Here is a 21,917-nt window from a genome sequence, read left to right on the forward strand (position 1 = left end):
GCCCTTTCCACATTTTCTTCTGTAACAAGCCATTTTGTTCATGCAGATGTAAAAATTTAACTTCACGATTAACGATCCTAGCCTAGGATTAAATATTCCCCACAGATTAGTTATTTCCTTGCAGAGTTTCTTCGGAAGCTAACTGGAAAAAAAAAAAAAAAAAAAGCAGTGAGGTGATTCTAAAGCAGCAATGTTCAATAGGATAAGGAGCTACATTTGTTATGTTAACTTTTCTGGTAGCCATATTAATAAAATTGCCAGATTTAGCAAATAAAAATATAGGACTTATAGTTAAATTTGAATTTCAGATATAGAATGAATAATTTTTAAATATGTCCCATGCAGGAATATATAAAATAAAAATGTAACTAGTTGTCCTGTATTTTATCTGGCAATGCTCATATTTGTAAAGTAAAAATAAAAGATGAAATTAACTTTAATAGTATATTTAATCAAGTATATCCAGAACATGATCATTTCATCATATAATCAATATAGAAATTATTGATATTTTACATTGTTGTATATAAATCGTTGATCTTTTTTTCCGTCCTCATACTAAATCTTAAGAATTCAGTGTATTTCACAGGTTCTCGGGATTTGGAAAAAAAAAAAAAAGGAATCCAGTGTGTATTTTACAGCACATTTCAATTTGGACTAGCCACACTTTTTGCTTTTTAATATTTATTTATTCATTTATTTATTGGAGACATGGTCCCACTCTGTCACCCAGGCTAGAGTGCAGTTGCATAATCATAGCTCACCGCAGCCCTGAACTCCTAAGCTTAAGTGGGCCTCCTGCCTCAGCCTGCCGAGTAGCTAGGACTACAGGCACATGCCACCATGCCCAGCTAATTTTTTATTTGTTTGTATTTCTCAGAGACAAGTCATCCCTGTGTTGCCCAGGCTGGTCTCAGACTCCTGGGTTCAAGCAATCCTCCCACCTCAGCCTCCCAAAATGCTGGATTACAGACGTGTGCCACTATGCCTGGCCAGACTCATTTTTTAAGTGTTCAGTAGCCACATGTTGCTATTGGTTATCTTATTGGACAGCACCATTCCTCAGGCCTTCAAGAATTTGGGCTGCTAAACTTAACAATGCAAGATATTCCTTTTTAAAATAGTAGTGGCTTAGTGATATAAACAGAACTAAGTGTATATTTTTACAATATAATGTGTTGGGTAAAGAATATTTAATAGTCACTATATTGTAAGTTGAAAACAAAGCTACAGAAAAGGAACCTAACCTTGCCCGCAGATTTTTAACAAGGAAATCTAAACATTTGCATAAAGAATAATAGACTTAAAAAATTATGATAAAGATGTTATCACAGGACTTGTTTGTTTCTTTATACTTACTATTCACTATTCTTGCTTCCTGAAGATGGATGGTTATACCTTCAGCAATGTACTTAAATCCTTCTAACATCTTATGTGAAGTTATAGTTCTTATCTAGAACTAACTGAAAAAGAAAGCAAAGCTTCTTGAAAATAAACTCCTTTTTTGTGTGCTAAAATATTGTTTTAATACTTCAAAAGAAACGAAAGCTTCTATGAGAAGAATGTTGACCTGTGTCCAGACCAAACAAGGTGAAGAAGTCTTATTTTAACATTTGAGAAATATCAGTTGGGCATCAGATAACATTCCTGAAAGGAATTGAAAACAATGCAGTAGACTACAAAAGAAGCTGCACATCCTTAGGAAGAAAAGAAACCATTTGTCATGGACGGCTTGTCCACATGCACAAAGCAGAGAGCAACCTAAGATGGCGCTGTCCAGTTCCAGGTGCACTGTGATTCCTATCTGAATGCCATTACTATTTAAATTGCTTTTTTTTTTTTTTTTTTTTTTTTTTTGAGACAGGGTCTCCTTCTGTCACTCAGGCTGGAGTGCAGTGGGGCAATCTTGGCTCACTGCAATCTCCACCTCCCAGGCTCAAGCAATCCTCCCACCTCAGCCTTCCAAGTGGCTGGGACTACAGCCACGCCCCGCTACACCCAGCTAATTTTTTTTGTATTGTTGGTAGAGATGGGGTTTCGCCATTTTGGCCAAGCTGGTCCCAAACTCCTGACCTCAAGTGATCCCCACGCCTTGGCCTCCCAAAGTACTGGGATTATAGGTATGAGCCACCATGCCCAGCCTTAAATTTCGTCTTTTAAAAGAGAAAGAGAGCTTAGAATCTGAATCAGTTACCCGAGGCCCTTTATCCTGCAAGAATCTGAATTAGGATCTTCCTATTTTACATGTTAAAAAATGCAAAACTGGTTTATATGGTAGATAACCCTACAGTTCAGGGCTAGAACTTTAGATTAAATGCATTCATACCCTAGCAGATGTGGTAGCTTGCCTCCAAGATGGCACCCAATGAATGATCCCTGTACCAGGATTGGTCTATGTGACCAAAAGCATATAGCATTAGTGATGATACTTATATCACTTGGGTAATTACATTATAAAAGATGTCCATCATGGGTGTTCTTTTTCTCTTTCTCTTGCTCAGAGACAAGCAAGCTGTCATGTTATAAGCAGCCCTTTGAGGAGTCCATGTGATGTCAAGGAATGAAGTCTCCAGCCAGCATTTAATGAGAAACTGAGGCCCATTAACAATCTTGAGTGAACTTGGAAGTAGCTCCTTCAGCATCAGCTGGGTGTTGAGATGACTACTGGAAGGTTAACTGCAACTTCATGAGAGTCTTCTGGACCAGAACCACTCAGTTAAGTGACTCCCAGATTCCTGATCCTCAGAAACTCTGATAAATAATGAATATTTGTTGTTTTAAAATGTTAAATTTTGAGGTATTATATTATGTGGCAATAGATAACTAATATATAAATTATTTTAATCAAACAATATGTTAAATTAAAGCTCAGAAGAATAAACATCCGTAATTCCTTAATTTGTTTTCCCCTCTATTCTACAGAATAGAATTTTACAGATGAACCTTGTAATTACTTGTGCAATAAGAGACAGTATGTTGTATTGGTTAAGTGCATAGCTCTGGATGTATGGTAGTAGAAAGACCAATATTCAATTGCTTTCTTCTTCAGTTTCAAGCTTGTGAGCTTGAGCAAATTTTAAAAGTGTTTTAAGCCTCAGTGTCCTGGGATGGTAGTGCTTAGCTCAAGCTCCTAGCATATATTAACTACAAACTAAATATTAGCTATAATTATTAGTTTTACTTTGATTATTGACTCTAAATAAATACCTTAAGAACTATATGTTCTCCACAGATTTGGATATGTCTGGACGTTATGTAAGCTGGAATAGTCAGCAATTACTTGTCTGAGGAAGGGAAAGCCTTCAAAGAACAAACTCCTCCTTCAAGAAAAGAGTAGGCTGGGTGCGGTGGCTCATACTTGTAATCCCAGCATTTTGGCAGGCTGAGGAGGGCGGATCACCTGAGGTCTGGAGTTTGAGACCAGCCTAGGCAACATGGTGAAACCCTGTCTCTACTAAAATACAAAATTAGCCAGGTGTGGTGGCACACTCCTGTAGTCACAGCTACTTGGGAGGCTGAGGTGAGAGGATCACCTGAGCCTGGGAGGTGGGGTTACAGTGAGCCAAGATCTGCACTGCACTCCAACCTGGGCAACAGAGTAAGACTCCGTCTCAAAAAAAAAAAAAAAAAAAAAAAAAAAAANTATATTAACTACAAACTAAATATTAGCTATAATTATTAGTTTTACTTTGATTATTGACTCTAAATAAATACCTTAAGAACTATATGTTCTCCACAGATTTGGATATGTCTGGACGTTATGTAAGCTGGAATAGTCAGCAATTACTTGTCTGAGGAAGGGAAAGCCTTCAAAGAACAAACTCCTCCTTCAAGAAAAGAGTAGGCTGGGTGCGGTGGCTCATACTTGTAATCCCAGCATTTTGGCAGGCTGAGGAGGGCGGATCACCTGAGGTCTGGAGTTTGAGACCAGCCTAGGCAACATGGTGAAACCCTGTCTCTACTAAAAATACAAAAATTAGCCAGGTGTGGTGGCACACTCCTGTAGTCACAGCTACTTGGGAGGCTGAGGTGAGAGGATCACCTGAGCCTGGGAGGTGGGGGTTACAGTGAGCCAAGATCTGCACTGCACTCCAACCTGGGCAACAGAGTAAGACTCCGTCTCAAAAAAAAAAAAAAAAAAAAAAAAAAAAAAGAGAAAGAAAAAACCTAATCCAATATTATAGCTTCAGCATCAGAGTAGAAAATGATTCAGAGGGTCTGTCTGGTGTCTGCTGTAGATCCCGCAAATCTGTGTTTGGATGCTTCTAGTAAGGAGCATATGGCAGATGCACCTGACAGATGCACTTGGCAGCAATAACTTATGCATACCTGAAGAATGACCCTATGGTCTAAGAAGAATGTGTGTTCAGAGCTCCGAGATAAGGAATCTGGGAGTGGCCAACCCAGAGATTTCATTTCTTATCTATGACAAACTTCTGAGCTGCTCCCACCCCCAGCCCATCCTGTAGAATGCAGGCCCTACTAGGCGACCAAAGCCCTTTGTTTTAGGTAGAATGAAGGTTGCCTGGTAGAGGTTGCTAGGGGAAAGGTGTTAAGTAAAAGTGTTATATAAACTGCATGTCTCTTTGTTTGTTTTTGTTTTTTTGAGACAGAGTTTTTGCTGTTGTTGCCCAGGCTGGAATGCAATGGTACAATCTTGGCTCACTGCAACCTCTGCCTCCCGGGTTCAAGTGATTCTCCTGCCTTAGCCTCCCAAGTGGCTGGCTAATTTGTTTGTATTTAGTAGAGACAGTGTTTCACCATGTTGGTCAGTCTGGTCTCAAACTCCTGACCTCAGGTGATCCACCCACCTCAGCCTCCTAAAGTGCTGGGATTACAGGTATGAGCCACCATGCCTGGCCAACTGCATGCTTTTTACAAGGAGTTTTGGTTCTCCTGTCCAGCCCACTGCCACTGGACTTCCCTGTACTGTAAGTCCCCTCAATAAACCTTATGTCTCAGTTTCTGATTCTAGGTCTCTTCAGCCTCTTGAACATGGTGCCATCCCTACTGAAGTCAATGGGGTCTGACATACAAGGGGAACTTGAACAAAGTCTGAAATAGCTATTTTTTTTTTCTTGTCAAAATCCCTGTAAGACATTAATTGCCTCGGCCTCAGGCAATTGAATTATGACCCAAGAGTGGAGAAACAGAGGTCTGTCTATGTCATCAGACAACATCCCAAGTGGGACGTCATCACCCCAATGCATATTGGCATTTGGGCAGAGTAGAGCAGCGGCAGCCTAGCAAGACTTGGTACAATTCTGTTGGGTTGTACAATAGAATGAGAAATCACATTTCTGCTGTTATGTGATTCTGCATTTTAACTCCAGTTTGTTTGGCCTGGACAGATAGGTAACTAGCCATGAGGACAATGGACCTTGAAACATTCTGAAGACTAGAAAAAGTATGTAATAAAATACTTGGAACAACTGTTTAGGGACTTAAATGTCCAGACTGTTTATTTAGATGAGTGTAATTTCCAATGTGAAACCTCACCATTTGGCTTCAAGAGGTACAGGACAGCTTTTGAATTTCGCAGAAAAAGTTGTGCATTGCAACAAACTTGACCATCCTATTTGCAATAGTAGAAATGTAAATTCATTCCCTTCAGAGATACCTGTAAAAATGAAATGTGAAATATGCTGCTTACATTTTAAAGACTGGTTATTGCATTCTAGAATAGATGGAAAGACATTAGTGAGGGCCAACATAGAAATATGAGTTTTCCCAAAAGACTTTTGTGTATATATATGACATGGGAGAACAATTGGGTCACTAGTGGTTTTCACTTCTTCGTTCATTTGGCAAACATATGAATAGACTGACGTGTGCCAAACACTGTTCTGAGTTCTGGGAATTGAGGAAAGAAACAAGCTATCTGTTCTCATGGCGCTCACATTTTACTTGGAGGATGGAGAGGCTGACAATAAACTTGTACAAATAAATACAAATGTCAAGTAGTGGTAAGTGCCAAGGAGAAAGAAAAGAGAGTAATGGTATAGAATGACAGTCATTGGGTAGCTGCTTTAGATGAATGGTAAGTGAACATGTTTCTGAGAAGGTGATGTCTGAGCTGAGAGGCAAAGGGTGAGAAGGAATCTGTCATGTGAAGATCTGGGAAGCAGTTGTACTAAGCAGAAGAGCAGCAAGTACAAAGACTGTGAGGTAAGAGATGTGCTCAGGGTTACTAAGTAACAGAGGGAAGGCCAGTGTGACTAGAACATAGTGATCAAAGTGAGTGGTGTTAGAACATAAGTCAGCGACATTGGCAGGAGGCCAGTTTTTATGGAAGCCAGATTGTCTAGTGCCTTGTAGATAGTGGCAAGGAGTTTGGATTTTATTCTAGGTGCATCGTTACCAAAATAGTTTTTTTTTTTTTTTTTTTTTTTTTTTTTTTTTTTTTGAGACAGGGTCTCACTGTCATCCAGGATGGAGTGCAGTGGCATGATCTCGACTCTCTGCAACCTCTGCCTCCTGGGCTCAAGTGATCCTCACACCTCAGCCTCCCCAGTAGCTGGGACTACACGCACCACATCTGGCTAATTTTTGTATTTTTTGTAGAGATGGGATTTTGCCATGTTGCCCAGGCTGGTCTTGAACTCTGCCCACTTTGGCCTCCCAAAGTGCTGGGATTATAGGCATGGGCCACCGTGCCTGGCCTATCAGAGTATTTTCAAGCAGAGAAAAGCATCAGGTCTTATTTCTAGCAAAAAAGGAACATTCTGGCTGCTGTATAGAGAATGGACTGTAGAGGACAAGAATGAAAGCAGGTTGACTGATTAGAAAGCATTGCAGCATTATAGGCAAGAGCTTATGATGGCCTGAAGTAGAGTGGTAACTGTGGAAGAGATAAATGGATAAATCCAGAATATTTTTGGGAGAAAAAGGTGACATGATTTGCTATTGGATATGGGCATGAGGGAAGGAAATTAAGGATGATTTCTGAATTTTAGCCTGAGCAATTTTGTAGCTTTTCATGTCTGTTTTGAAATGGGGAGATTTGGTGGGGTGGGGTTTGGGAAATTAAGAGCTTTTATATTTATTTTTTGCTTTTTAAAAACTGTGGTGAAATACACATAACATAAAATTTACTATTTTAACCACTCTTAAGTGCATTAAGTACATTCACATTGTGCAACCGTCACCATCATCCATCTGTAGAGAGCTCTTTTCGTCTTGCAAAATTGAAACACTGTACCTGCTAAACAATAACTCCCCACTCCCCTCCTTACCCTAGCCCCTGAAAACCATTCTATAATACAGAAGTCTCTATGAATTTGACTACTCTCATAGAGTGGAATCACATAGTATTTGTCCTTTTGTGATTCGCTTTTATTGTCACTTGGCATAATGTCTGCAAGGGTCATCCATGTTGTAGCATATGTCAGAAATTCCTTCCTTTTTAAGACTGAATAATATGCCATTATATGCGTATACTACATTTTGTTTACCCGTTCATCCATTGATGGACAGTTGGGTTGCTTCCATCTTTAGACTGTTGTGACTAATGCTGCTGTGAACGTGTATGTACAAGTATCTATTTGAGTACTTGCTTTTAATTCTTTGGGTATATACCCAGAAGTGGAATTACTGGATAATGTGGTAATTCTATGTTTAATTTTTTTAAGGAATCGCCATACTGTTTTCCCCGGTAGCTGTACCATTTCACATTCCCACCAACAGTGCACAAGAGTTGCAGTTTCTCCACGTCCTCACCAATACTTGTTATTTTCTGTGGTTTTGTTGTTGTTGTTTTGTTTGTTTTTGTTTTTTTTACAGAAACTACCCTAATGGGTATAAAGTGGTATTTCATTGTGATTTGATTTGGATTTCCCTAATGATTAATTATGTTGAGTATCTTTTCATGTGCTTATTGGCAATTTATGTATTTTCTTTGGAGAAATGTCTACTCAAGTCTTTTGCCCATTTTAAAATCAGGTTTGTTGTTGTTGTTGTTGAATTGCAGGAGTTCTTTATATATTTGGGATCTGAACCACTTATCAGATGTATGATTTGCAAATATTTTCTCCCATTCCATGCCTTTTCACTATTGATTATATCCTTTTATACACAGAAGTTTTACATTTTTGATGTAGTCCAATTTTTATATTGTTTCTTTTGTTGTCTGTGCAAGAGTTTTATTTTAAATGCAATTTTGGGATATCTATTAGACATCCGAGTCAAAATGTCAAATACACAGCTGGATATATGAATCTGAAGGTCATAAAAGAGATCAGAATGAGATATAAATTAAGGAATCATCCACATATAGATGGTATTTAAGGCCATGGGTCTGGACAGAATCACCCAGGAGAGAAGTCACATAGGAACACATCGGTTTCCCTAGGGAATACAGTCATCTTAGAGTAAAATTCCATCGAAGGAGATCAGGAGGTCTTGGCTGAGTTAAATTTGGATAATACAAGTTATTAACTATGTTAATGTGTTTTTCTAAGCTAGGTGCCAGGTTAAGGTGGAAATTAGGAGGTTCTGGGCAAGTATCAATTTGCTCTGCTATTGTATTATTGCAAGAATAATACTAACAATAGCACATGACCTCATTTCATCCTCACAATAGCTCTATGTGACTGATATTCTTGTCTTCACTTTACAGACAAAGAAACCAAAGAGAGAAGTAAAGTAATTTACCCAGTTGCTATAGTTAGCATGTGGTAGGTCCATATTAGAGCCCTGGTCTGTCTGCATGATGGTTAATTTTATGAGATAGCTAGTAAAACATTATTTGTGGTTGTGTCTGTGAGGATGTGTCCAGAGAGGTTCACAAGCATTTGAATCAGTAGACGGAGCAAATAAGGCCCGCCCTCACCAATGTGGTCAGGCATTATCCAATCCACTGAAGGCTCCTGCATACACAGAACAAAAAGGCAGAGGATGTGCCTATAGTTCCAGCTACTTGGAAGGCTGTGGCAGGAAGATGCTCGAGCCTAGGAGTTTGAGGCCAGCCAGGGCAACATAGCAAGACCTTTCTCTTTAAAAAAAATTTTTTTTAAGGCACAGGAAGGGCAAATTCTCTCATTCTCTCTCTTCTTGAACTGGGACATCCATTTTCTCCTGCTTTCAGGAAATCAGAGCTCCTCGTTCTTGAATCTTCCAACTCTGGGACTTACACCTTACCCTTTTCCCCTCAGTCCTTCAGACTTGGACTGAATTACACCATCACCTTTCCTGGTTCTCCAGTTTGCAGATAGCATGTCATGGGACTTCTTAGCCTCTGTAATCACATAAGCCAGTTCACATAGTAAATCTCCTCCTATTGATATATACATGTATCTGTAATCCTATTAGTTGGGTTTCTTTGGAAAACCCTAATACCCCTTTATCCACAGTTTTGTTTTCTGTAGTTTCATTTACCTGCGGCCAACTGGGTAAACCAAATAGGTGAGTACAGTACAATAAAATATTCTGAGAGAGAGAGATGCACATTTGCATGACTTTTATTACAGCAATTGTTACAATCATTCTATTTTATTAGCTATTGTTATTAATCTTTTACTCTGCATAATATATAACTTAAATTTTATCTTAGGTATGTATGTATAGGAAAAAACCTAGTATATATAGTGTTCAATACTATCTGAGGTTTCAGGAATCCCCCGGGGTTCTTGGAAAGTAGCCCCCTGCCTTCGAGCCTGCACTCTCAATTACTGATGCTACAACTCATTACCCTGAAAGATGAAATCTAGCCCTGAGCCCTTATCAACTGGCTGCATTAGATCATTTTAGATCTCCATGTCACCACAGTCACATTTGTGTGTGGGAGAGATGGTGCTATTCCTGCCACCTTCGTTAGCCTGGCTTGCATTCTCTTCTGAACACTCTGGGTCTTATTAACACTGTGCCAGGTTCCCATACACTCCAAATAAAGAAAAAGAAAGTAGATGGATACAATATACATACTAGGCCCAACAGAAGTTATGCTTTTACTCCCTTTCCTCTTCAATTTAGATACTACTATGGTCCTTTGCTTCAGTCTATCTCAGTTCCTTCATTGTCTTGTCATTCCGTTCACCTCTACTGCAAGGCCCCAAATCCTACCATTTGGTCACTGTACTCCTACCCTGGGTCAGTGGAGGAAATCACACAACCAGGTGAGTTGGTGTCTCGACACATTTACATTTCCAATCACAATTGGACCCTCAGCCCACTTGTTACTCTCTCAACCCACATTTCCTCGCACCCATCAACAGCCCCCCTTCTCTCTTGTATCTAAAGTCAGCATCCTGGATTGAGAGTGAAGAGTAAAATGGTTTGACTTATTGTGAGCTTAGACTTTGCAAGACTAGTAAACGAAAGGACTGGGGTAGTGGCAAGAGTGTGAATGGGCTGGAGGGATCACAAGGTATAAACTGGAAGGGAAAGGAAATGATATCAGATGAGAGCTGAAGGGTTGGGAGAAAAACAAAAGGTCCTAGAATGAGATGGAGCTGTTGTGACTGATGAGTGGCCCAGGGTGTGTCCTCAGCAGCAACAGTGTGAAGTATAGGTGAAGGTCAAGTACTGCAAGGCTAAGGTATAGCACTACTCATCTTCCTGAGCACAAAAGTCACCAGCACCTTGGGCTGGGTGTCGGAGAGCTCACAGAATGTGGATCACCAACCAGCCAGATGTTGGTAACAGCAACCAGGAGGGCACAGCACAAACCTGAGCAGGTCTTTTACGCATGTGAAGGTGAAGGAGTTATGATTTAGAAATGGCAGTGGGAAGCAAGAAGAATGCTGAGAGCCTGCTCAGCTCTTGGCTTTCAAAATCATGGATAGTGCAAAATGAGTAGCCTTCATTTGAGAGACAGAGCCATGAGGCAAGTGGAGTGCTCAGAAGGATGCCAGATCTCTGTCAAGGAAAGGAGATGGAGAGAACAACCAGGGATGTACTTGAAAGAGGAGAGTTGCTTGTCTGCAATGGAATATGTGTTGCAGAGGACTCAGTTGCAGGGAAGACAACTGCAGGAGGGTGAACTGGAGGGCTCTGCAGGGGCAGGAGCACAACGGGGCATTAGAATGCGAGTTTTAGATGAGAAGGGAGTTTTAGATTAGAATGGGAGTTTTAGATGAGAGTTTTAAATTTGCAGTGCTGGAGGAAGATCATCTCAAGGTTCACAAAATCAAGCTTTAGACTTGTCTGTGCCAACAGACAGAGGCATTGGGTGATAGTTCAAATCCTCATAATTTTTTATAATCCTTTCAGCAGTCTGTTAAATATAACCTTAGTGATAAGCTAAGTTACCTCAGCATAGCAAGCTTAGCTTGGTCTAAATCAGGGTAAAGGTGATTGCTGCTCAACGGAAGTGAGCGAGACACCCAGCTCTAGATTGGAGAACATGACTTTGACCTGGGTTTCAGCCTCCACAGGGCTTAGGCCCCGGGGAGCACTAGGCAAGTTGCTGAGGCCACAAGCAGGAGTTTATAACCAGGCTAGACTAAGCCCACTGATGCAATAAGTTTTTTTCTTTTTTTTGAGACAGAGTGTCACTCTGTCACCCAGGCTAGAGTGCAGTGGTGTGATCTTGGCTCAGTGCAACCTCTGCCTCCCTGGTTCAAGTGATTCTCCTGCCTCGGCCTCTCAAGTAGCTGGGATTACAGGCACCCACTACCATGCCCGGCTAAATTGTGTATTTTTTTTAGTAGAGATGGGGTTTCACTGTGTTGGCCAGGCTGGTCTTGAGCTCCTGACCTCAAGTGATCCACCTGCCTTGGCCTCCCAAAGGGCGAGATTACTGGCGTGAGCCACCATGCCCAGCCTGATGCATGAATCTGCATTCTTCATGCTCTTCATCTATGCTTCTGAAGACCTGGCACTTAGTTGACACTCAGTAAGTTTTATTTTTTAACTTCTTTATGATTATAAAAGTAATATGTGAAGCATTTATAAAGTATGGAAATCTGGAAAAAATAAAACAAGTCATCTATAATCTGACTATCCAAACATACCTACTGTTAATACCTTAGCCTACTTTCTCTCTTTCTTTCTTTTCTTTTTTTGAGATGGAGTCTTGCTGTGTCGCCCAGGCTGGAGTGCAATGGCACGATCTTGGCTCACTGGAACCTTTGCCTCCTGGGTTCAAGCAATTCTCCTGCCTCAGCCTCCCGAGTAGCTGGGATTACAGGCATCCACCACCATGCCCTGGTAATTTTTGTATTTGTAGTAGAGATGGGGTTTTGCCATGTTGGCCAGGCTGGTCTCAAACTCCTGACCTCATGTGATCTGCCCTCCTCAGCCTTCCAAAGTGTTGGGATTACAGGCATGAGCTGATGCACCTGGCTTTTTTTTTTTTTTTTTTTTTTTTTTTTTGAGACAGTTTTGCTCTTTTTGCCCAGGCTGTAGTGCAGTGGTGTGATATTGGCTGACTGTAATCTCCACCTCCCAGGTTCAAGCGATTTTCCTGCCTCAACCTCCTGAGTAGCTGTGGCTACAGACAGGTGCCACCAGGCCCAGCTAATTTTTTTGTATTTTTAGTAGAGATGGGGGTTTCACCATATTGGCCAGGTTGGTCTCCAACTCCTAATTTTGGGTGATCCGCCCACCTCGGCCTCCTGAAGTGTTGGGATTATAGGCATGAGCCACTGCGGCCAGCTGAGCCTACTTTCTTCTGGTCTTTTTCTCATGCCTCCCCACCACCACTCTGGCCCCTCGCCGTTACATACATATATATGTTTATTTTTTTAAAAGAGATGAAGTCTTGCTCTGTTGCCCAGGCTGGTAGGCTGATCTCAAACTCCTGGCTTCAGGTGATCCTCCTGCCTTGGCCTCCCAAAGTGCTGTTGTTACAGGCATAAGCCATCACACCTGGCTATTTTTCACGCTTTTAAAACTCAGTTTATTCATTCATTTATTCACTCATTCTTTGGTTAATACTCATATACTGGTTTTATTTTATTATTTTATTATGTTATATTTCTAAATACAGCATCTCACTCTGTGCCCCAGGCTGGAGTGCAGTGGCATGATCATGACTCTGCAACCCCAAACTCCTGGGCTCAAGGGATCCTCCCATCTCAGCCTCCCAAGAGCTTAGGATTACAGGCACATACTACCACACCCTGCTAATTTTTTAAAATCAATTAATTTTTTTTTCTTTTTTTTTTTTGTAGAACCAGTGTGTGTTAGGCCATTCTTGCATTACTATAAAGAAATACCTGAGACTGGGTAATTTATTAAGAAAAGAGGTTTAGTTGACTCACGATTTCACAGACTGTATAGGAAGTGTGGCGCTAGGCATCTGCTCAGCTTCTAGGGAGGCCTCAGGGAGCTTTTACTCATGCTGGAAGGTGAAGGCGGAGCAGGTGTGTCACCTGGTAAAGACAGGAGCACGGGTGGGGGGAGGTGCCACACCCTTAAACAACTAGATTTCTCAAGAACTCACTTATTATGATGGGGATAGCTACAAGGCATGAGGGATCTGCCCCCATGACCAAAACACCTCCCACCAGGCCCCACCTCCAACATTGGAGATTATATTTCCACATGCGATTTGGACAGGAATAAATATCCAGACTATATCATTTTGCCCCTGGCCCTCCCAAATCTCATGTCCTTCTCAAGTTGCAAAATACAATCATGCCTTCCCAAGAGTTCACCAAAGTCTTAACTCATTCCAGTGTTAACTCAAAAGCCCAAAATTCAAAGTCTCATCTGAGACAAGGCAAGTCTTTTCCACCTATGAGCCTATAAAATCAAAAACAAGCTATTTACTTCCAAGTTACAATGGATGTATAGGCATTGGGTAAACACGCCCATTCCAAAAGAGAAATTGGCCAAAAGAAAGGGGCTACAAGCTCCATACAAATTCAAAACCCAGCAGGGCAATTATTAAATTATAAAGCTCCAAAGCAATCTCCTTTGAGTCCATGTCCCATATCCAGGGCTCACTGGTGCAAGGAGTGGGCTCCCAAGGCCTTGGGAAGCTCCGCCCCTGTAGTTTGCATAGTACAGCCTCCACAGCTGCTCTTATGGGCTGGAGTTGAGTGCCTGTGGCTTTTCCAGGCACAGGGTGCAAGCTGTCAGTGGATCTATCATTCTCAGGTCTGGAGGGTGGTGACCCCTTTCTCACAGCTCCACCAGGCAGTTCCCCAGTGGAGACTGTGTGGGGCCTCCAACCCCACATTTCCCCTCCAAACTGCCCTAGTAGAGGTTCTGTGTGAGGGTTCCACCCCTGCAGCAGGCTTCTGCCTGCTGGGCACCCTGGCTTTCTCATACATCCTCTGAAATCTAGGTAGAGGCTGCCAAGCCTCCTTCACTCTTACAGTCTGCATGCCTGCAGGCTTAACACCACATGGAAGCTGCCAAAGCATATGGCTTGTGCCCTTTGGAGCGGCAGCCTGAGCTGTGCCTGGGGCCGCTTGAGCCACAGCTGGAGCTGGAACAGCCTGGATGCAGGGAGCACTGTCTCAAGGAGGCTGTGCAGAGCCGTGGGGCCCTACGCCTGGCCCACAAAACGATTCTTCCCTCCTAGGTCTCTGGGCCTGTGCCTGTGATGGCAAGGGCTGCCCCTTAGATCTCTGAAATGCCTTCAAGGCCTTTTTCCCGTTGTCTTAGCTATTAGTACCTGGCTCTCTTTAAGTTACTCAAATTTCTCTAGCAAGTGGTTGCTCTACAGCCTGCTTGAATTCCTCTACTGAAAATACTTTGTTTCTCTGTCACATGGCCAGGCTGCAAATTTTCTAAACTTTTACACTCTGCTTCCCCTTTAAATATAACTTCTAACTTTAAGTCATTTTTTTGCTCTCACATCTGAGTTAGGCTGTTAGATGCAGCCATGTCGCTTCTTGAACACTTTGCTGCTTAGAAATTTCCTCTGCCAGATACCCTAGGTTGTCACTCTGAAGTTCAAACTTTCATAGATCCCTACAGCATGAACAAAGTGCAGCCAAGTTCTTTGCTAGGACATAATGAGGGTGACCTTTGCTCCATTTCTAGGTTCCTCATTTCCATCTGAGACCTTGTCAACCACGCCTTCACTTTCCATATCACCATCAGCATTCTGGTTACAACCATTTGACCAGCCAAGCACTATTCTAACTTCTGGGAATACAGAAGTGCTCCTCATGGAACTTAACAGTCTAGTGGAGGAAGAAGGACAATAAATGCAACAAAGAAGTAAATTAGTCAGGATGTCAGAGAGTGGTAAGTCCCATGGAGAAAAATGAAGCAGGGATGCATAAAGTTAGTTCAGAGAGAGAACAGGATACAATTTTAAATAGTGTGGTCAGATAAGGGTTTATTAAGAAGGTGGCATTTAGGCCAAGACACAAAGGAAGTAAGAGAGCAAGCTATGTAGATAGCTGGGAAGAGCATTCCTAGGAAGAGGGAACATGTACCTAATAGAGAAGCATGTCTAGTATGTTCAAAGAATAGCAAAACCTTGGTAGCCTTAATGAAGAAAGCAATGGAGGGAGTAATAAGAGATGAAGTCAGCGAGCTAAAGGAGGGCATGAAGATTAGAGTAGGGCCCTATAAACTGGGTGACCACTGTCAAGTGAAATTAAGGCTGTTGAGGCAGAAATGATTTGATAAAAGTTTATTGTAAGCCAAATGTGAGGATAAGCCCAGGAAAACATACCAACAAAGTTGAGAGTGTTCTGGAGTCTGTTACAAGTTGGAAAGCTTTAATAGGAAAGTTAGAAGAAAGGAGGGGGACTCTTCGTACAGGAGTTTTCCTTTTTCATTGGAAGGTACAATACAAAGCTTACAATAATTGACTACAGATTGCAACATGAAGACTAAAATGTCTACACGCAAGACAATCAGTAAAACCTTATGACTCAGAAATAAATCAGTGTCCTTTTCAGTGTCAGTAGGTGGTGCATTGATCAGTACATCAACAATTTGAGGAACTCATAAGATTCCTCACTCAGGACAAGGTATCACCATGAATCACAAGACCTTCCCAAGATGGGTTAATTTGGAAGCTGTTTACTTTTAAAGTAAACTGTCAAATGTGACCTGTAGGTTATTGCCATATATAATTTGTCATCCAAACTGGGAGACTTCGAGAATGAAAGGTGGAGGTGAGGGTTATTAATAATTAACACGAGGGCTGGGCGCGGTGGCTCACGCTTGTAATCCCAGTACTTTGGGAGGCTGAGGCGGGCAGATCACGAGGTCAGGAGATCGAGACCATCCTGGCCAACGTGGCGAAACCCCATCTCTACTAAAAAAAATAAAAATAAAAACAAAAAAATTTAGCTGGGTGTGGTGGCACATGCCTGTAATCCCAGCTACTCAGGAGGCTGAGGCAGGAGAATCGTTTGAACTAGGGAGTCGGAGGTTGCAGTGAGCCGAGATCATGCCACTGCACTCTAGCCTGGCAACAGAGCAAGATTCCGTCTCAAAAAAAAAAAAAAAAAAAAAAAAAAAAATTAACACTAATTCAGTGGAGAGAAGCCAGGACTGTCCTGGACAAACTCTGATGTGTAATCATTCTACTTATAGACCATTGTAAGGACTTGGGCTTTTAAAAAATCTGACTGAGATGGGAAGCGATTGGAAGATTTTGAGCAGAAAAGTAACATAATGTAATTGAGATAGCCCTGACTACTATGCTGAGAGTAGATTGAACAGGCGTAGGAGCAGCCTTAATGAGGAAAGATTGGCTGGGGGCTAACAGAATACAGGCAAGAAACTGGATTCTACATGTGTTGAAATTATGGCAAAAGACTTTATTGACAGATTGGATGTGGAGTACGAGAGGAAGAGCAGCCAGGAAAATAAAGTTCCCACTTTCTGAGTTGGGGAGGACTTCAGGAAGAGCAGATTTGGGACGAAATTAGGAGCACATGTTAAATTTGACATGTTATGTTTGAGACACCTATAATATATCCAAGTGAGGATATCGAGTGGGCAGTTATTATGTGAGCCTGGAGTTCACTTCTATCTATATATTGGTGTTCATCAATGCAGAGATGATATTTAAACCATGAGACGGGATTTTTTTTTTAAAAGGAAGAGGACTGAAGACTAAGTTCTGGGCACTCCAATTTTAGGCAGTAGCGGAGATGAAGAAAAACCAGCACACTGGATGGTTAAAGAGCAGCCAACAAGGTAAGAGGAAAACCAAGCAAGTGTCATTTTTGTTGTTTTTTTTGATATAGAGTCTCACTCTGTCACCTAGGCTGGAGTGCAGTGTCACAATCTCGGCTCACTATAACCTCTGCCTTCTGGGTTCAAGTGTTTTTCTTGCCTCAGCCTCCCAAGTAGCTGGGACTACAGGTGTGTGCCACCATGCCTGGCACAAGTGTCATGTTGTAGAAAGCAGTTCAAGGATGAAAGAGAAATGAGTTTGTCACATGCCTTGAGAGGTCAGGTAAGAGGAGGACTATGAATCGACTATTGAATTCAGAAACATGCAGGTCACTGGGGACCTTGATAGAGGTGCTCTGGTGAAAGGTGAGGGCTAAAGCTTAATTATAGTGGGGCCAAGTGAAAATTGGAAGAACAAAGCTGAAAGTAGCAAGTAGATATAGCAATCTTCCAAGGAGTTTTGCTACTAAGGGACAGGGAGATATGGGGCAGGAGCTGACAGCAGAAACTGGATCGAGAGAGAGCTTTTACAGCCTGTTTGCATACTGAATGGGAAAGATCCAGTAGAGAGGGAAAAGATTTATGATGGAGGAATCAGGAGAATTGCTAGAGCAACATCTTTGAGTTGGTAAAGGAGTAGGGGGCAGGGCAGGTAAGCAGTATATAAGGCTGGGGCCAGGCATGGTGGCTCACACCTATAATCCCAGCACTTTGGGAGGTCGAGGCAGGCCACTCACTTGAGCCCAGGAGTTCAATACTAGCATGGCCAACATGGCAAAAACCTGTCTCTACAAAAAGTACAAAAATTAGCTGGGTATGGTGGTGCATGCCTGTAATCCTAGCTACTTGGGAGGTTGAGGCATGAGAATCGTTTGAACCGAGGCAGAGGTTGCAGTGAGCCACTGCACTCCAGTGGGGAGGAGAGACCATTCAGGAGAAACAGGAGAAAAGACAGAGTGTGTGGGTACAGATGGAGTTAGGCTGGTGGATTATGGTGCTTGTAGAGGTTCCCTCCATTGCTTCTATTTTCTAGGTGAAATAGGAAGCCAAGGCACAGCTGAGGGTGAGCATGGGGGAGGAGGTGATGGAGTTCTGAAGAGAAAGAAGGTCCTCCAGGATAGAGAATGAACCAGGGCAATTAGGATCCTCTTGAAGTCACTGATGGTCAGTTTAAAGTGAAACCAGTCAGATGGAATATATTTTCCATCTACATTTGGCTATGCAGGTGCTAGAAAGAAGTAGGAGGGAGGTTAGATTTAACCAGCTTTATAGTTTCCCCCAAAAGCAAGGCAGATAAGAAAGGGGCAAGGAAGTTGATTATGATGATTAAGCATGGAATTTAAGCTGGCCAAGAAGGGGTGTGAGGACATGAGTAAGATGAGAGATAGTGAAAATGTGGACATCTTTGCCAGGTATGGAGCCAAACACAGTATGCATTGTCTCATGTAATACCCCTAAAGGGGACTGTTATCATCCCTCTTTACAGATGAAGAAGCTGAGTTTTAGGAAAGATTATAACTTGCTTGAGGTCACACAGTTGATAGAGAAGGGACACACCCAGTGTCAGGTCCTGAAACACTTGTCTCCAAAGGCTATGTACTTAGCCCTCTTTGCTTTAACTGCAGTATTACTGGGCATTAAAAAAAAATTGATGACTGTGTACAAAGGATGGTAATTTTGTCCAATATGTTTTTGTTAATATTTTTCCAACTTGTGTTAATTTTAAGATTTTCTGTTGTACAGAATTCTTTAAAAGTTTATAGTAAAATATATCTTATCTTCAATTTCCTATTCATTTTAAAATTAAGTATCACCTATATTTTCTTCTAGCTTTTGATTTATTTACTCTTGGCTCTATTTTATTTACATTTATTACATTTGGCTCTTTAGTTGATCAGGAATTAATTTGGTATGTGATTTATGGTGAGATACTATTTATTCCCCAGTTTTCCATTTTACCAGTTTTCTAGCTTGTCAATTGTCCAAGCACCAGTCTTCAACAATGTATCATTTTCTTGATAATTTATAATTCACCTTTATCATATGTTACAATTTTTTCAACACTTGGGTCTGTTTCTGCCATACCTCTTCTATTTTGTTGATAGATTTATCTTTCCTGTGTGTGTGTGTGTGTTTGTGTGTGTGTGTGTGTTTTCCAGGAAACCCAGAGTAATCATTGTGTGTTTTTATATATGTGAGAGAACATTTCCCCTTATCACTGATCTTTTTCAAAAATTTCTTAAACATATTACATATTTGTTCTTTCAGATGCTCGTTACAATTATTTTTTAACTTCTTAGAATATCTCATTGAGGATTCCATTCTAAGATGGCTGAATAGGAACAGCTCTGGTCTGCAGCTCCCAGTGTGATTGGCGCAGAAGACGGGTGATTTCTGCATTTCCAACTGAGGTACCTGGTTCATCTCATTGGGATTGGTTGGACAGTGGGTGCAGCTCACGGAGGGTGAGCCAAAGCAGGGCGGGGCACTGCCTCATCTGGGAAGTGCAAGGAGTCAGGGGATTTCCCTTTCCTAGCCAAGGGAAGCCGTGACAGATGGTACCTGGAAAAACGGGACACGCTTGCCCAAATATTGCACTTTTCCAAAGGTCTTAGCGAACAGCACACCAGGAGATTATATGCCGTGCCTGGCTCGGTGGATTCTATGCCCATGGAGCCTTGCTCACTGCTAGTGCAACAGTCTGAGATTGACCTGCAAGGCAGCAACCTGGCATGGAGAGGGGCATCTGCCATTGCTGAGGTCTGAGTAGGTAAACAAAGTGACTGTGGAAACTCGAACTGGGTGGAGCCCATCACAGCTCAGCGAGGCTGGCTGCCTCTGTAGTCTCCACCTCTGGGGGCAGGGCATAGCTGAGCAAAAGGCAGCAGAAACTTCTGCAGACTTAAACATCCCTGTCTGACAGCTCTGAAGAGAGCAGTGGTTCTCCCAGCATGGTGTTTGAGCTTGGAGAACAGACAGACTGCCTCCTCAAGTGGGTCCCTGACCCCTGTGTATCCTAACTGGGAGACACCTCCCAGTAGGGGGTGACTGACACCTCATACAGGCAGGTGCCCCTCTGGGACAAAGCTTCCAGAGGAAGGATCAGGCAGCAGTATTTGCTGTTCTGCAATATTTGCTGTTCTGCAACCTCTGCTGGTGATACCCAGGCAAACAGTATCTGGAGAATACCTCCAGCAAACTCCAACAGACCTGTAGCTGAGGGATCTCACTGTTAGAAGGAAAACTGATGAACAGAAAGGAATAGCATCAACATTAACAAAAAGGACAGCCACACCAAAACCCCATCTGTAGGTCACCAACATCAAAGACCAAAGGAAGATAAAACCACAAAGATGGGGAGAAACCAGAGCAGAAAAACTGAAAATTCTAAAATCCATAGCACTTCTTCTCCTCCAAAGGATTGCAACTTCTCACCAGCAATGGAACAAACCTGGGTGGAGAATGACTTTGACGAGCTAACAGAAGTAGGCTTCAGAAGGTCGGTAATAACAAACTTCTCCGAGCTAAAGAAGGATGTTCTAACCCATCGCAAGGAAGCTAAAAACCTTGAAAAAAGATAAGACAAATGGCTAACTAGAATAAACAGTGCAGAGAAGACCTTAAATAACTTGATGGAGCTGAAAACCATGGCACAAGAACTTCGTGATGCATGCACAAGCTTCAATAGCTGATTCGATCAAGTGGAAGAAAAGGTATCAGTGATTGAAGATCAAATTAATGAAATAAATCGAGAAGATTAGAGAAATAAGAGTAAAAGGAAACGAGCAAATCCTCCAAGAAATATGGGACTGTGTAAAAGACCAAATGTACATTTGATTGGTGTACCTGAAAGTGACGGGGAGAATGGAACCAAGTTGGAAAACACTCTTCAGGCTGTTATCCAGGAGAACTTCCCCAACCTAGCAAAGCAGGCTGACATTCAAATTCAGGAAATACAGAGAACACCACAAAGATACTCCTCTAGAAGAGCAACCCCAAGACACATAATTGTCAGATTCACCAAGGTTGAAATGAAGGAAAAAATGGTAAGGGCAGCCAGAGAGAAAGGCTGGGTTAACCACATAGGGAAGCCCATCAGACTAACAGTGGATCTCTCAGCAGAAACCCTACAAGCCAGAAGAGAGTGGGGGCCAATATTCAACATTCTTAAAGAAAAGAATTTTCAACCCAGAATTTCATATCAAGCCAAACTAAACTTCATAAGTGAAGAAGAAATAAAATCCTTTCCAGACAAGCAAATGCTGAGAGATTTTGTCACCACCAGCCCTGCCTTACATGTTTAGTTTAGAAGCACTAAACATGGAAAGGAACAATTGGTACCAGCCACTGCAAAAATATGCCAAATTGTAAGGACCTTTGATGCTATGAAGAAACTGCATCAACTAACAGGCAAAATAACCAGCTAACATCATAATGACAGGATCAAATTCACACATAACAATATTAACCTTAAATGTAAATGGACTAAATGCTCCAATTAAAAGACACAGACTGGCAAATTGGATAAAGAGTCAAGACCCATCAGTGTGCTGTATTCAGGAGACCCATCTCATGTGAAGAGACACAAATAGGCTCAAAATAAAGGGATGGAGGAAGATCTACCAAGCAAATGGAAAGCAAATAAAAGCAGGGGTTGCAATCCTAGTCTCTGATAAAACAGACTTTAAACCAACAAAGATCAAAAGGGACAAAGAAGGCCATTATATAATGGTAAAGGGATCAATTCAACAAGAAGAGCTAACTATCCTAAATATATATGCACCCAATACAGGAGCACCCAGATTCATAAAGCAAGTCCTTAGAGACCTACAAAGAGACTTAGACTCCCACACAATAATAATGGGAGACTTTAACAC

At 41.8% G+C, this 21,917-nt stretch overlaps 1 long non-coding RNA gene across 1 annotated transcript in view; it reads left to right on the top strand.

Moving 5' to 3' along the window:
* The window catches only part of LOC108529594 (uncharacterized), a 43,744-nt gene that overhangs the window by 383 nt on the left and 21,444 nt on the right, over nucleotides 1–21,917 (top strand). Inside the window, exons 2-5 of the long non-coding RNA XR_001885584.1 lie at nucleotides 2,502–2,715; nucleotides 14,938–15,144; nucleotides 16,921–17,061; nucleotides 19,309–19,451. This is a non-coding gene — a long non-coding RNA (uncharacterized LOC108529594). The remainder of the gene's footprint in view (nucleotides 1–2,501; nucleotides 2,716–14,937; nucleotides 15,145–16,920; nucleotides 17,062–19,308; nucleotides 19,452–21,917) is intronic.

The sequence above is a fragment of the Rhinopithecus bieti genome, unplaced genomic scaffold (genome assembly GCF_001698545.2).
Source record: "Rhinopithecus bieti isolate Rb0 unplaced genomic scaffold, ASM169854v2 scaffold_5889, whole genome shotgun sequence".
Lineage (NCBI taxonomy): Eukaryota > Metazoa > Chordata > Mammalia > Primates > Cercopithecidae > Rhinopithecus > Rhinopithecus bieti.